The sequence below is a fragment of the Tursiops truncatus genome, chromosome 6 (assembly GCF_011762595.2).
Source record: "Tursiops truncatus isolate mTurTru1 chromosome 6, mTurTru1.mat.Y, whole genome shotgun sequence".
NCBI lineage: Eukaryota > Metazoa > Chordata > Mammalia > Artiodactyla > Delphinidae > Tursiops > Tursiops truncatus.
In genome coordinates, this window is record NC_047039.1 from 38,454,776 (window position 1) to 38,472,244 (window position 17,469).

At 35.8% G+C, this 17,469-nt stretch overlaps 2 long non-coding RNA genes across 4 annotated transcripts in view; one reads left to right on the top strand and one right to left on the bottom strand.

Annotated features, from left to right (window-relative positions):
• The window catches only part of LOC109549823 (uncharacterized), a 114,474-nt gene that overhangs the window by 39,443 nt on the left and 57,562 nt on the right, over positions 1 to 17,469 (top strand). Inside the window, exon 4 of the long non-coding RNA XR_002176177.2 lies at positions 16,931 to 17,042. This is a non-coding gene — a long non-coding RNA (uncharacterized lncRNA). The remainder of the gene's footprint in view (positions 1 to 16,930; positions 17,043 to 17,469) is intronic.
• Positions 7,671 to 17,469, bottom strand: part of LOC117312594 (uncharacterized) — a 175,987-nt gene continuing 166,188 nt past the window's right edge. For all 3 annotated transcript variants that reach the window (XR_012332473.1, XR_004526984.2, XR_012332474.1), the window contains one exon: positions 7,671 to 9,733. This is a non-coding gene — a long non-coding RNA (uncharacterized lncRNA). The remainder of the gene's footprint in view (positions 9,734 to 17,469) is intronic.

Consider the following 17,469-nt stretch of genomic DNA (forward strand, 5'->3'; position numbering starts at 1 on the left):
TTTCTGATTTTCCATTGTTAGTGTGCAGGAATGCTGAAGATTTCTGTGCATTAATTTTGTATCCTGCAACCTTACCAAATTCATTGATTAGTTCTAGTAGTTTTCTGGTGGCATCTTTAGGATTTTCTATGTATAGTATCATGTCATCTGCAAACAGTGACAGTTTTACTTCTTTTCCAACTTGGATTCCTTTTAATTCTTTTTCTTCTCTGATTGCTGTGAGTGGACATCCTTGTCTTGTTCCTGATCATGGTGGAAATGCTTTCAGTTTCTCACCATTGAGAATGATGTTTGCTGTGGGTTTGTCGTATATGGCCTTTATTATATTGAGGTAGTTTCCCTCTATTCCCATTTTCTGGAGAGTTTTTATCATAAATGGGTGTTGAATTTTGTCAAAAGCTTTTTTGGCATCTATTGAGATGATCATATGGTTTTTATTCCTTAATTTGTTAATATGGTATATCACATTGATTGATTTGCATACATTGAAGAATCCTTGCATTCCTGGGATAAACTCTACTTGATCATGGTGTATGATCCTTTTAATGTGTTGTTGGATTCTGTTTGCTACAATTTTGTTCGGGATTTTCGCATCTATTTTCATCAGTGATATTGGTCTGTAATTTTCGTTTTTGTGATATTTTTGGTTTTGGTATCAGGGTGATGGTGGCCTTGTAGAATGAATTTTGGAATGTTCTTCCTCCCTCTGAAATTTTTTGGAAGAGTTTGAGAAGGATAGGTGTTTCCTCTTCTCTAAATTGATAGAATTTGCCTGTGAAGTCATCTGTTCCTGGGCTTTTGTTTTCTGGAAGATTGTTAATCACAGTTTCAATTTCATTATTTGTGATATGTTTGTTTATATTTTCTAATTCTTCCTGGCCCAGTCTTGGAAAATTTTACCTTTCCAAGAATTTGTCCATTTCTTTGTGGCTGTCCATTTTATTGGCATATAGTTGTTTGTAGTAGTCTTTTAAAATCCTTTGTATTTCTGTGATGTCAGTAGTGATATCTCCTTTTTCACTTCTAATTTTATTGATTTGCATCCTCTCCCTTTTTTTCTTGATGAGTCTGGTTAAAGGTTTATCAATTTTGTTTCTCTTCTCAAAACACCAACTTTTAGTTTCATTGATCTTTGCTATTGTTTTCTTCATTTCTATTTCATTTATTTCTGCCCTGATCTTTATGATTTCTCTCCTTCCACTGACTTTGGGTTTTCTTTGTTCTTATTTCTCTAGTTGCTTTTAGTGTAAGGTTAGATTGTTTATGTGAGATGTTTCTTGTTTCTTGAGGCAGGATTGTATTGCTGTAAAGTTCCCTCTTAGAACTACTTTGTTGCACCCCATATGTTTTGGGTCCTCGTGTTTTCATTGTCATTTGTTTCTCTGTATTTTTTAATCTCTTATTTGATTTCTTCAGTGATCTCTTGATTACTTAGTAGCACACTGTTTAGCCTCCATGTATTTGTGTTTTTTACAGTTTTTTTCCTATAATTGGTTTCCAGTCTCTTAGTGCTGTTGTCAGAAAGGATGCTTGATATGATTTCAATTTTCTTAGATTTTCTGAGGCTTGATTTGTGACCCTAGATTTGTAATCTGTCCTGGAGAAGGTTCCATGTGCACTTGAGAAGAAAGTGTAAAGAAAGTGTATTCTGCCACTTTCGGGTGGAATGTCCTATGAATATCAATTAAATGCATCTGGTGTATTGAGTCATTTAAAACTTGTGTTTCCATATTTATTTTCTGTTTTGATGGTCTGTCCATTGGTGTAAGTGGGGTGTCAAAGTCCCCTACTATTATTGTGTTACTGTTGATTTCCCCTTTTATGGTTGTTAGCATTTGCCATATGTATTGAGGTGCTCCTATGTTGGGTGCATATATATTTATAATTGTTATATCTTCTTCTTGAATTGATCCCTTGATCATTATGTAGTGTCCTTCCTTATTTCTTGTAACATTCTTTATTTTAAAGTCTATTTTATCTGATATGAGTATTGCTACTCCAGCTTTCTTTTGATTTCCATTTGCATGGAATATTTTTTTCCATCCCTTCACTTTCAGTCAGTATGTGTCCCTAAGTTTGAAGTGGGTCTCTTGTAGACAGCATATATATGGGTCTTGCTTTTGTATCCATTCAGCTAGCCTGTGTCTTTTGTTTGGAGCATTTAATCCATTTACATTCAAGGTTATTATTGATATGTATGTTCCTATGACCATTTTCTTAATTGTTTTGGGGTTGTTTTTGTGGGTCTTTTCTTTCTCTTGTGTTTCCCTCCTTTAGCATTTGTTATAAAGCTGATTTGGTGGTGCTGAATTATCTTAGCTTTTGCTTGTCTGAAAAGCTTTTGATTTCTCCATCGAATCTGAATGAGCTCTTTGCTGGGTAGAGTAATCTTGGTTGTAGGTTTTTCTCTTTCTTCACTTTAAGTATATCCTGCCACTCCCTTCTGGCCTGCAGAGTTTCTGCTGAAAAATCAGCTGATAACCTTATGGGTATTCCGTTGTATGTTATTTTTTCTTTTCCCTTGTTGCTTTTAATATTTTTTCTTTGAATTTAATTTTTTGTTAATTTGATTAATATGTGTCTTGATTTGTTTCTCCTAGGGTTTATCCTGTATGGGACTCTCTGTACTTCCTGGACTTGGGTGACTTTCCTTTCCCATGTTAAGGAAATTTTCCACCATAATTTCTTCAAATATTTTCTCTGACCCTTTCTTTTTCTCTTCTTCTCCTGGGACCCCTATAATTCGAATATTGGTGTGTTTAGTGTTGTCCCAGAGGTCTCTGAGATTGTCTTCTTTTCATTCTTTTTTCTTTATTCTGCTCCTTGACAGTTATTTCCACCATTCTGTCTTCCGGCCCACTTATTCTGTTATTGATTCCTTTTAGTGTATTTTGTTGTTCATCTCTGTTTGTTTGTTCTTTCATTCTTCTAGATCTTTGTTAAACATTTCTTATATTTTCTCAATCCATGCCACCATTCTATTTCCGTGATTCTGGGTCATCTTTACTATCATTACTCTGAATTCTTTTTCAGGTAGATTGCCTATTTCCTCTTCATTTATTGGGTCTTGTAGGTTTTTACCTTTCTACTTCATCTTTCTTTGACATATTTTTTGGTCATCTCATTTTTTTTTGATGTGTGGGATTGTGTTCCTGCCTTACGGGTTGTTTGGCATGAGGCTTCCTGCACTGGAGTTTGTAGGCTGTTAGGTAGAGCTGGGTCTTTGTGCTTAAATGAGGACCTCCAGGAAACCTCACTCAGATGAATATTCCCTGGTGTCTGTGGATCTCTGTTAGTCCCATGGTTCAGGCTTGGAGCTCCCACCACTGGAGCTCTGGCCCGACCCCTGGCTCATGAACCAAGATCGTGCAAGCCATGCAGAGCAGCAAAAAAAAAAAAAAAAGAAAGAAAAAAAGCAGAACAATAACAAAGAGTAAAAATAAAATTAGAAAACTAAAAGATATGTTAGAAAGAATAAAAAAATAAAAATACAGATGAAACAACAACTGGAAGGTAAAACAGAACCACAATAGTAAAAATAGAGGAAAATTGTAAAAAAAGCAATAGTATAGAATCAAAATAGTAAAAAGGCAGGGGGTTGGGGGTGGTGGTGAGATGAATTGGGAGATTGGGATTGACATATATACACTAATATGTATAAAATAGATAACTAATAAGAACCTGCTATATAAAAATAACTAACTAACTAAATAAAATGTTTAAAAAAATTGGAAAATCCCTTGGCTGTGGGGCGGGGCTTAGGCAGGGCTGGGGTTTAGGCAGTGGGTGGGGCCTATGCTTAGGACCCACAGGGCCAGAAAAGGCCCTGGGTGGGTGAAGCTTAGGCTCAACACAGCAGGAGAGCCCCAGGAGTGCCTCAGGCCTTGGAGGTCAGAGGACCAGGTCCAGGACCCCAGCCGGCTCACTGGGCCTGAGTGGGTGGGGGAAATGCTAGGCACATTCCCCCCATCCTTCAGTCCCAGAGAGCCCCTCCCCACTGGCCTCTCTCCTCCTTCCCCCTGCCTCCCTCCTATGCCCCTAGGAGCCACTCGGCCTGAGGGGCCCCAGAAGCCAGGGGACCAGACCCTGAAGCCCAACAGGCTTCCGGGGTGAATGGGTAGGCAAAACACCCTTCACACCTCCCCTGATCCTCTGATCCCAAAGGGCCCCTCCCTGTCTGCCTCTCCTCCTCTTCCACCCCCCTCCCTCCCTCTTACACCCCGAGGACCCCTGCAACCAGAAGGGTCTTTGGAGAATGGAGGACCATGCCCAGGAGCCCAGCAGGCTTTCCAGGGCCTGAATGGGTGGGGGAAATACCCTCCACGCCTCCCCTGATCCTCCAGTCCTGGAGGGTTCCCCCTCCACCATCCACCTCACCTCCTCTTCACTCCTCCTCTCTCCTTCCCATGTCCCTAGGACCTACAAGGCCAGAGGGGGCCCCAGAAAATGGAGGACCAGGCCCAGGAGCCCTGCAGGCTTCCCGAGGCCCGAGTGGACAGGGGAAATGCCCTCTGCACCTCCCCTGATCCTCCAATTCTGGAGGGCCCCTCCTGTCCACTTCTCCTCTTCTCCCCTGCCTCCCTCCTACTCCCCTAGGACCACTGCAACCCAGAGGGGGCATTGGAGGGTAGAGGACCCAGCCCGGAAGCCCTGCAGGCTTCCTAGGGCCCAATTGGGCAGGGGAAACGCTAGGTGTGCTCCCCCCTGATCCTCTGAGCCCCTGGGGTCCCTCCAGGCAAGGGAACCCCTCTCCCCCTCCCAGCCACCCCTCAGGGATGTGGGTCCTGTCCTGCCTCCACTTTTCCTTCCCCCTTACTTCCCCCACATCCTACCTTGTCACTCGGGAGTTCCTCCCATCTCCTTGGGCGTCAAGTTCCCCCACCAGCATCCAGCAGGCACACTAGTTCCTTAGGTTGCTTTTCCATTTTGTTGATTCTTTCTTTTGCTGGATGGAATCATTTTAGCTTGAGGTATTCCCACTTGTTAATTTTAGATTTTGTTGCTGGTGCTTTAGATGTTGTATTAAAAAAATTGTTTCCAAGACCCCAGTCAAGAAATTTTTCTATACGTTTTTTTCTAGGAGTTTTATGGTTTCAGGTGTTACATTTTGAGTTAATTTTGTGAGTGGTGAAAGACAGGGTCCAGTTTCTTTCTTTTATAAGTGAATATCCAATTTTACCAGCACCATTTATTGAAGAGACTGTCTTTTCTCATTTGGTATTCTTGACTCTCTTGTCAAATAAGTAGTTGACTGTATAGGTATGGATTTATTTCTGGGCTCTTGATTCTGTTATACTGGTCTAGGTGTCTATTTTTATACAGAACCATACTGCTTACTATATAGCTTTGTAATACAGTTTGAAATCAGGAGGTCTAATACCTTCTGCTTTGTTCTTCTTTTGGGGATTACTTTGGTTATTTGGAATCTTTTGTGGTTTCATTTGAATTTTAAGATTGTTTTTTCTACTTCTGTAAAAAATGACATTGGAATTTAGATTCAGTGTAATCTCTATCAGTAGATGGCTGTGTATAGTATATACATCCTAACAATATTAATTCTTCTAATCCATGATACAAGATATCTTTGCATTTTGTGTGTGTGTGTTCTTCTATGTCATTTATCAATGTCTTATAGTTTTCAGTGTAGAGGTCTTTACCTACTTGGTTTAGTTTATTTTTAAGTATTTATTCTCTTGATGCTATTGTAAATGAGAACATTTTATTTATTTCTTATTCAGAAAGTTTGTTTTAATGTATAGGAATGTTACTTATTTTTGTATGTTGGTTTTATACGCTGCAACTTTACTAAATTTGTTGACTAGTTCTAGCGGTTTTTTTGGTGGAATCTTTGGAATTTTCTATATATAAAATCACACCATCTGTAGACAGAGACAATTTTACTTCTTTCTTTCCAATTCTGAAGCCTAACTAGTACTATATTGAATAAGTGTGGTAAGAGTAGACATTCTTGTCTTGTTCCTGACCTTAGAGAGAAGACTTCCTACCTTTTACTGGTGAGTATTATGTTAGCTGTGGACTTGTCTTCTATGGCCTTCTTTATGTTGAGGTATGTTTCTTCTGTATCTAATTGGTTGACAGTTCTTATCATGAATGGATATTGAATTTTGTGAAATGCTTTTTCTGCATACATTGAGATGATCATATAAATTTTATCTTTTCTTCTATCAATGTGGTGAATCACATTTATTGATTTGCTTATGTTGAACTATCCTTGCCTCCCAAGCATGAATCCCACTTTAATATGGTGTATGATGCTTTTGACATGCTGCTGAATTCAGTATGCTAAAACTTTGTTGCAAATTTCTGTATCTATATTCATGAAGAATATTGGCCTGTAGTTTTCTTTCCTTGTAATCTCTTATCTGACATTGGTATCAGGGTAATGCTGGCCTTGTAAAATGAGTTTGGGAATGTACCCTCCTCTTTGAATTTCTGGGAGAGTTTAAGAAAGATTGGTATTAATTATTCTTCTTTAAATGTTTGGTAGAATTCACTAGCAAAACCATCTGTTCCTGGGTGTTTTTGTTTTTGGAGGTTTGTGATTCCTGATTTGGTCTCCTTGATAGTAACTGATCTATTCAGACTTTCTATTTCTGCCTGACTCAGTCTAGGCAGGTTGTATGTTTCTATGAATTTCTAAGAATTTCTAGGTTGTCCAGTTTTTTGGCATGTAGTTGTTCATAGTAGGCTCTATTATCCTTTGCATGTCAGTGATATCAGTTGTTATGTCTCTTCTTTCATTTATAATGTTGTTGATTTGGGTCCTCTCTTTTTTTCTTGGTTTGTCTAACTAAAGATTTTTCAATTTTGTTTATCTTTTCAAATAATCAACTCTTGGATTTTTAATCTTTTCTATTGTTTGCCTGTTCTGTATATCATTTTTTCCTGCTCTTATATTTAACATTTTTCCATCTCTTAACTTTCAACTTTAATTTGTTCTTCTGTTTCTCATTCCATGAGGTGTAAAGTTAGGTTGTTTGAGGTATTTCTGTTTTTTTTTATGTTTGCATTGGTGGTTATAAACATCCCTCTTAAAACTGCTCTTGCTCCATCCCATAAGTTTTGGTATGTTGTATTGCCACTTTTATTTGTCTTAAGTATTTTTGAAATTTCCCCTTAATTTCTTTTGTTGTCCATTGGTTGTTCAGCAGAGTGTTGTTTAATTTTCATGTATTCGTGAGTTTTCCAGTTTTTCTCCTATTACTGATTTCTTGTTTCATACCATTGTGGTCAGAGAAGATACTTGGTATGATTTTAATCTTCTTAAATTTGCAAAGACATGTTTTGTGGCCTAACATATGATCTATCCTAACAAATATTCCATGGGGGCTTAAAAAGCCTGTGTATCCTGCTGTTGTTAGGTAAAATATTCTGGATATGTTTGTTAGGTTCATTTGGTTTATAGTGTTCTTCAAATCTGTGAGGGTCCTCTTTTATTCTCTGTCTGGATAATCTATCCATTTTTGAGAATGAAGTGTTAAATTACCCAACTATTGTTGTATTGATGGTAATTTCTCTTGTTAGTTCTGTTAGTATCTGCCTTATATATTTAGGTGCTCCTAAATTAAAAAAAAAAAGTTAATGGGCTTTCTCCAATCAAAAGAAAGAGTGACTGAATGAATAAATATAAACCAAGATCTAACAATATGTTGCCTATAAGAAACTAACTTTTTAAAAAAAATTTTATTTTTATATTGGAGCATAATTGATTAGCAATGCTGTGTTTGTTTCAGGTGTACAGCAAAGTGATTCAGTTATACATGTACATGTGTCTATTCTTTTTCAAATACTTTTCCCATTTAGGTTATTACAGAATACTGAGCAGCATTCCCTGTGCTATACAGTAGGTCCTTGTTGGTTATCTATTTTAAATATAACAGTGTGTACATGTCAATCCCATACTCCTATCCCTCCTCCCACCCTTTCCCCATGGTAACCATAAATTCATTCTCTAAGTCTGTGAGTCTGTTTCTGTTTTGTAAATAAGTTCATTTGTATATTTTTTTAGATTCCGCATATAAGTGATATCATATGATATTTGTCTTTCTCCGTCTGACTTACTTCACTTAGTATGATAGTCTCCAGGTCCAATCACATTGCTGCAAATGGTATTATTTCATTCTTTTTAATGGCTGAGTTATATTCCATATGTACCATATCTTCTTTATCCATTCATCTGTCGATTGACATTTAGATTGCTTCCATGTCTTGGCTATTGAAAACAACACAGCAATGAACATTGGGGTGCATGTATCCTTTTGAACCATGTTTTTAAAGTAATTATTGATAGTTAAGGACTTACTATTGCCATTTTGTAAATTGTTCTCTGTTTTGTAAATCAATTGTTCCTTGCTCCTTACCCTGCTATCCTCTTGCATAATTTGATGACTTTTGATATCAGTATGCTTTGGCCTCTTTATCAGTTTCTTTTTATGACTCCTTTGGGTTTTTCATTTGTAATTACCATGTGGCTTACATAAAATATATTTAAATTATAACACCTTAATTTAAACTGGTAACATCTTAAATAGTATTTCTAAACTTTACATTTTTACTACTCTACCCCCTTACACTTCACATTATTATTACAGTTTATGTATTATGTACCCAATAACAAATTATTGCAGTTATAATTATTTTAATACACTTTTTTTTAACTTTTAAACTAGAGTTGTAAGTGAATTATGCACCATAATTATTATTATTAGAGATCTGACTTTGATTATATATCCATTACCAGTGAATTCTACTCTATCTTCATAGGTTTTTATAATGTTAATTAATGTCCTTTTATTTCTACTTGAAGTACTCCCTTCAGCATTTCTTGCAAGGCAGATCTAGAGTTGATTAACTCCCTCACCTTTTGTTAGTCTTATCTTTCCTTCATTTCTGAAGGACAGCTTTGATGGGTATAGTATCCTTGGTTGACATTTTTGTTTTAGTTTTAATATTTTGAATATATCATCTATTCTCTCCTGGCCTGGTTCTCTACCCAAGTAAGGTCACAGGATAGGATCCACAGTTGCCAGGATTTTCTGGTCAGGCTTCTTCAGTGGTCAGGACTGGGTACTATACTCACCAGAAGATGGGGTTATGAATTAGCTTTCCTGCCTGGATAGAGAGGCAAACCAAGGTCCAAGGCTAGCAAGGTTCTCGGTTTGGCATCCAAAATCAGGCAGACCTATGTCCCATCAAGTTTGCTGGTCAGTACACCACTGTCTTGCTTCTTCAGATGAGCAAAGCTGCTAGTAGGATTTCTACTTGGGAGTTGTTAGGTACTGTAAACCATACCCCTCTTCTCAATCACATTGATTCACAGTGGTCAAGCCCTTCAGATTTCCCTGTGATCCCTGTGAGGTACAACTACAGCAGGCCCCCTGGAAAGCAACATGTAATGGTGAGGGAATTGTACGTCCACACTGGGCTTTCTTTTTCCCACTGGAGAAATGATAGTCTTGAGGGCGGGGGGGCCCTCTCAGTGCAATACGCATTGGTCTAGACATTCTTTAAAAAAAAAAAAAACTGGGCTTCCCTGGTGGCGCAGTGGTTGAGAGTCCACCTGCTGATGCAGGGGACATGGGTTCGTGCCCTGGTCCGAGAGGATCCCACATGCTGCGGAGCGGCTGGGCCTGTGAGCCATGGCTGCTGATCCTGTACGTCCGGAGCCTGTGCTCCACGACGGGAGAGGCCACAGCAGTGAGAGGCCCGTGTACTGCAAAAAACAAAACAAAACAAACTGTCATTTTACTTGAATTTTTATTTTGCCTTTTTATTGTAAAATTATATACAGATACAGAAATCTACACAGAAATGAATAGTGCAGTGAAACATTATTAAATGGACACATGTAATCATTACTCAGCCCAGGAACATTTTCAGGAAACCCAGAAGCCCTTGTTCGTGCAAATATCAATCACACATTCTTCAATTGCTCAAAAGTAACTACTATCCTGACTTAACTAGCAATCACTTCCTGGCATTTTTTTTTTAATTCATCACCTAAGTATATATTTCTAGGTATTATAGCTTTGTTTTGCCTCTTTACTATCTTGATAATTTGTTTCTTTTAACCTAAAGATTTCTAGTCCTTTATTTTCCTTATCATTTTTATCTGTTTACGGTATTAGGCCATTTAATCTAGAATGTCTCACAGTCTGGATTGTGTTCATTGTGTATTCATGGTGCATGGTAGCAATTTATTCACTCATCTTTAGTTATTTCAAATTGGCAATGGACCCAATGGCATGACCAAATCAAGTACAGTCTCTTTGGCAAGGATATAGATTCACTTGTGCTCCTCCCTTAGGAGGCACGTGTTTGGATTTTCACTCTCTTTGGATGTTAAAATGCATAGGGGCTCAATGTCTAGATCCACTAATTCAAGAAGTTTTCAAGATGGCTCTATTTTCATTGTTATTTTTTTTAATTACTAACAAATATTTTATAAGGTGACATTCTTCCTCATTTATAATTTGAATATCCACAATGTAGAAAAAGACACCTAAAAATGTTTGATTCTTACATGTCATTTACCTGGTTTATATGAAAATTGATTTCTGTCATCCTCAAAAGCTGACCAATTATGTTTTTTTTAAATATGGTTATAAACTGAGATTTAAACATATTTGGTGAAAGGGAACACTCTTGCACTGCTGGTGGGAATGTGAATTGGTACAGCCACTATGGAGAACAGTATGGAGGTTCCTTAAAAAACTAATAATAGAACTACCATATGACCCAGCAATCCCACTACTGGGCATATGCCCTAAAAAACCCATAATTCAAAAAGAGTCATGTACCAAAATGTTCATTGCAGCTCTATTTACAATAGCCCGGAGATGGAAACAACCTAAGTGTCCATCATCGGATGAATGGATAAAGAAGATGTGGCACATATATACAATGGAATATTACTCAGCCATAAAAAGAAATGAAATTGAGCTATTTGTAATGAGGTGGATAGACCTAGAGTCTGTCATACAGAATGAAGTAAGTCAGAAAGAGAAAGACAAATATCGTATGCTAACACATATATATGGAATTTAAGAAAAAAATGTCATGAAGAACCTAGGGGTAAGACAGGAATAAAGACACAGACCTACTAGAGAATGGACTTGAGGATATGGGGAGAGGGAAGGGTGAGCTGTGGCAAAGCAAGAGAGAGGCATGGACATATATACATTACCAAATGTAAGGTAGATAGCTAGTGGGAAGAAGCCGCGTAGCACAGGGAGATCAGCTCGGTGCTTTGTGACAGCCTGGAGGGGTGGGATAGGGAGGGTGGGAGGAAGGGAGACACAAGAGGGAAGAGATATGGGAACATACATATATGTATAACTGATTCACTTTGTTATAAAGCAGAAACTAGCACACCATTGTGGGGCTCCATCCATAGCAATTCTTATTCATGACATTCAAAATATCCCCTCTTTGGACAGTGGTACTCTTCCAAAATTGCTTCCTATGGCCTTTTGGTTCTTTAGACAGGGCATTAACATTTGTTGATAGCTACCTTATAATCTGGTATGAGAAGTTGATCTGGGCTCATCTTAACACATGGCCAATTCTATGTTAGCCCTGGATTCCTTTAAAGGGAAATGGTAATTTAAGAAAACAATATGGATGCTCATTGCTACTTCCTTTAAAGATAATGTACAGGATATATATGTGCATACAATGTATATGTATATACAATCATCAGAAAATATATATATCTCCTATATGTGGAAGAGAGGAATAGAGAGATGGAGAGAAAAAGACTTTAAAAAGATAGATGTGGGCCTCCCTGGTGGCGCAGTGGTTGAGAGTCCACCTGCCGATGCAGGGGACACGGGTTCGTGCCCCAGTCTGGGAGGATCCCACATGCCGCGGAGCGGCTAGGCCCGTGAGCCATGGCCGCTGAGCCTGCGTGTCCGGAGCCTGTGCTCCACAATGGGAGAGGCCACAACAGTGAGAGGCCCACGTACTGCAAAGAAAAAAAAAAAAAAAGTATAAATATAGGTAAAAGGAACAAAATTTCATGAGTTCCTACTCACACTACTAATACATTCTAATACAGTTCTAATTCATAACTAATTGTAGGGTTTTCACTTAATCTTTTCTATATTATATTCATATTGTATCTGTACATATCCTCTTTCTTCCACACAGAGATCTTGGTTCTGAAGAATACAGAAGGTGGTAGAATTAGAATATTCCATGATTACTCATTTTGCTTTATAGCATATTACATGTGAACAGATTGAGAATGATTAATGTCAATATCAATGATGGTTACTGAAAACAGTTTAAACATTTTTTTGCATATGATTTCTTCACATTCTCTCCACACTTTCATGTTCACACTGTGTCTACAATAGCAGATAATACAGCCATTACGTGCTATAAATTCTTTAAGACTTCATTTTACTTCTGTAAGTAACTATGTATATAACTCCTACCACCAGTCCTTAGGTCAGTACCTTTCTAGTTTTTATCATTGCCCAAATCTCTTTCACTAACAGATAATTGAGGAAAGTCTCATGACAACAATATCTTATTAATACTTGTACATTAATAATAGTTGATAGCCTTTCAAAATGAAGATCAGTTTTGCTGAGTAAGAAGTCCTTGTCTCACATTTTCTTTTTTTTAAGTACTGTAAAAATGTTATCCCATTTTACTGTAGTATAAGGTGTAGCAGTCTTAATATCTCATGATAATTTACTTTCTTGTGTAAGCCTTGTGCTTTGTTGCTTGAATGGCCCAAGTTTTCTATTTTCTTTTTCTATTAAGTTCAATCATTTTACAAAAATTTGTTGGTCATTCTGGGTTAACAGTTTCAGATATTATGTTTTCTCTTTTAAAAAGGGCAATAGAAACTTTTTTAGTTTTTTGAATTATAGTTTTAATATATTTTTATGTATTCTATGTCCTTGATGAGACATTCTTCTTCAGTTACTACTGTTATCCATATGTTAGATTTTCTTTGCTTGTTCTTGCCTTCAATAACTGTTACTTTTCTCAATTTTTTTACCTCTTTTTAATCTATTAAATTTCCTTATTTTGTACTATCAGTTGCTATTGAGGTATTATGTTCTGTTTATTTGCTCCTGTACTGCTTTTACAGTATTCTTATGATTTTTTAAAAATTTATAATTCTTAACTTCTATCATCTTGTTTCTGCATTTTTATCTATAATTTCATGCCTGCATAAATATTTAACCTACTCAGCTTATCTTGAAATATACATTAGATTCTTAATGTTTTCTGGGAATGCTTTTCTGGCATGCATAGTTTTTCTGAAAGACTATTATTCTGCTCCTTAGTCTATTTTATATTTTCTTATACTTGTAGCTTATATGGTATCTGGTCTTAATATTTTTGTGTTGCTTATATTTACATGAATTGAGTTTTCCAAATTTTTACCAGAAAGTATGTTTTAAGATAGTTTTTATAATGTACAAAGCTCCCTTTATTCTTGTTTTTGTACTTTAAAAATATGGCAGCTTGCTTTCTGAGATTTCCTGGCTATATTTTTTTCTCCACTTTTATCTAGAATTTTTCTCTCTATTGTCTCTGTCCTACTCAATTTTGATTCCATTCCCAGAAATTTTTCCTCCGTGTGGAGCCCTTCCCTGAAGAGATGTCCTCATGGGTCAGTTTTGAGATTTCACAGGCTTTTCTAGCCCAATTAAGACTGACATAGGTATCTGGCATGCAATGAAGAATGCGGTAGGCAAAAACCATATGGGTTTCAGCTGATGATCAGTGTTGCTGAGTAGGAAATCCTTGGTTCTCATTTTCTTTTGAGTACCTTACATATGTTACTCCATTTTATTGTTACATAAAGTGTAGCTGTCTTAAATATCTCATTACAATCTAATTTACTTAACCATATAAATCTTGTGTTTTGCTGCTGTGCTTTCCGAGGAGTAACTGTTGGATTTTAGGGATTCTTCTTTTCTTAGGCTTTTCAAATGTCATGTTAGTTCCCGCTGATATTTTCCACACAACCATTGTTACACACAGGTCTTACAAGTCTTTAATAATTTGTCTCCAGGGGCTTGTATGGATACTTATTATCCACAGATTTTTGTTTTTTCTATCCAGTTCTGTTTGTTTTTATGTGAGGATTCTTAAAAATTCAAAAACTAGCCTTCCATTGCATTATCATCTTCTTCCCTATAATTTTAACAAAAAATATTCCTGACATTTATTTACTGAAGGTTGATCACACTGAACTTAGACATGGAGATATTTCTTATTTCTTGTAACCCTTATATTAAGTAGATATAGTTGATGTTTGAGTTGCATGGGTCCCCTTATACACAGATATTTTTTCAATAAATATATTGAAAAAGTGTGCCTGTAGAGATTAGTCTGTCCTTACATAGTCAAAAAGTGAGTGACATTTAATGTAAAATTATTAATGTGCTAGTTTTCTTACTGTTTTATAGCTTTGCTTTCAAAGAATTACACTATTGGGCAGTATGCCTCTATCTCTCCTAATTGGAGAAACTGCATATCAGCCTATCATCACAGGTCAACAGTATTTTTTTAAAATGTTAACAGTTTCCAAAACTATATTATGAATATGACTGTAATACTGTATGCCATGTAAATTTTACAATGATTCATTCATTAATGTAGAGGCTGGGTTACTGTGAAGCAATCATATTGATTATACTAGGCTCCCATAAAGCAATCATATTACTGCTTCTTTGTTATCAATTCATGAATTGTTACATCTATAGATAAATATGAATTTCTTTTTTACATCTTTTCATTTTTGATGTCTAGTGTTTGTTAGTAATATAGATAACATCTGTAATGTTTTGTATAATACAAGACAATATTGATGTAGGTACTGACAAGTGGTTCATCTTGTAAACAGAGACCATAAACTTACAGTACAGTAAATATATTTTCTCTTCCTTATAATTTTCTTAATAACATTTTCTCTAGCTTACTTTATTGTAAGAATACAGTATTTAATATACAAAACATAAAATATGTGTTAATCAACTGCTTATGTTATCTGTAAGTCTTCTGGTCAACAATAGGGCTATTAGTAGTTAAGTTTTAGGGGAATCAAAAGTTCCACATGGATTTTCAACTGTGTAGGGGTCAGCACTCCTAACCCCCACATTGTTGAAGGGTCAACTGAATATTCAACAATGTTGCCTCATGCAACTATCCATTTACTAATGCTGTAACTTTCAGAATCTGGTGCTTTTTGCATCTAGAGGTATAATTGTAGGTCCTATGTAACTTCCAAGGGAGGACAGCCAAGAAAAATTCATGAGATGATTGACACTGCCTTTTTGTAATCATGATGTACAATTTCTTCTACATATTTTGATAATACTATTCTTATTACAGCACTAAAAGGTTCAGCTAAATGTTACATATAACAAGCTGATGAATTTACTTAAATATAGCAGCACAGTTGAATAAATTTAGATTGCAATATACTCTGGAAGTAGAAAGCATTTAGAATTTTACCTTTTCTTTAAAATGCAAAATATATTTTTTTTGAGCAACAAGTCCTGAGAACCCAAGGGAGCTCCAAGTCCCTGTATTAAATCCTCAAGTAGCTTATGAATTGTTTAATATTTGAACACCTACAAAGTGCTCACATCAGTTCATCTTCTCTAAAGTAGATACATCTCTAAGAGGGTGCACAACAGCAGCTTAGCTGCAAAAAGTGAAAGTGAAACTGTCATGTTTAATCATTTCCCTTCCTGAGAAGAAAGATTTAAGCATGTGATAATGGAATCACTCAAGTCAGAATTAGGCCAACTGCTGTGAGTAATATCTCCATGATGAAACAAGCTTGTTCATTTTGTATTCCAAGCAACTAGGTAAAAGAAGCACAGTGTATAAAAAATAATGGATACCAAAAATTTCTTCTTGAAAGAATGAATGAATCAGTGATTGGAAGGACAGGTTTTTTTATTTGTTTTTGAAAGAATGAGTCAATGAGTGAAGAGACAATCATATCTTTATGAAGAGGTAGAGAACCATTAAAATGTTCAATAACAGGGAGGTAGGTCGTAGATAGGAAAGAGTATAAATTTTTAATCGGATAAACATCTTTGAATTTCATTATTGTGTGACCTTGAGAAAATGTCTTAGTCATACCTTTCATATCTGTAAATTTTTTAAAAATATTATATACCTCACTAGATTTTAACCCAAAATGTTTGTACACAGGACTTTACTACTATTAACCACTCAATAAGAATTTCTTCCCTTCCCTTTCCTTAGAGCTAAATTCTAAAAATAAGATAATGAAACATTATTAATTACTAAGAAAAACTATAAAAGTTTTCATTTTGTGATACTTTTTTCCCTGTTTTGATGCAATATATTTGACATATAACATTCTACAAGTTTAAGGTATAAAACATAATGATTTTATATATATATATATATATATATATATATATAGCAAAATGATTACCACAATAGGATTAGTTAACATCTATCACCTCACATAGCTACATTTTTTTCCTTCCTTGTGATGAGTACTTTTAAGATTTACTCTTAGCAACTTTCAAGTATAAAATATTGTTAACTATAGACATGCAATGTTGTACATTACATCCCTAGAAATTATTTGTCTTATAACTGGAATTTTAGCCACCTTTACTTCACTCTCTCACCCCCAAATCCCACAGCTGCCCAAAACAAATCTGATCTGTTTCAATGAGTGGCTTTTTTAGATTCCACATTTAATGAAATATAGTATTTGTCTTTCTTTGTCTGACTCATTTCACTTAACACAGATGGACATTGAGGGCATTATGCTATCACAAATGGCAAGATTGCCTTCTTTTCTATGGCTGAATAGTATTCTATTTTGTGTACCACATTTCTTCATTCATCTCTCTGACACTCAGTGTATTTCTGTGTCTTGTCACAGGTCTATTATAAGTAATGCTGCAATGAACATTGGAGTACAGATACTTCTATGAGACTGTGATTTCTACCTCTTTGGATACATATACTCAGAAGTAGGATTGCTGGATCATAGGGTAATTCTATCTTTTAACTTATTTTTAAAAAATTTTATTGAAATATAGTTGATTTACAATGTTTTGTTAGTTTCAGATATAACTGCAAAGTGATCCAATTATACATATATATGTATATTCTTTTTTTATATTCTCTTCCATTATAGGTTATTACAAGATATTGAGTAGAGTTCCATGTGCTATACAGTGAGTCACTGTTGATTATCTATTTTACATATAGCAGTATGTATATGTTAATCCTAAACTCCTAATTTATCCCTCCAAACTTTCCCCTTAGGTAACCATATGTTTGCTTTCTGTGTCTGTCAGTCTATTTCTGTTTTGTTAATAAGTTGATTTGTATAATTTGTTTAGATTCCACATATAAGAGATATCATGTGATATTTGTCTTTCTCTGTCTGGCTTACTCCACTTAGTATCATAATCT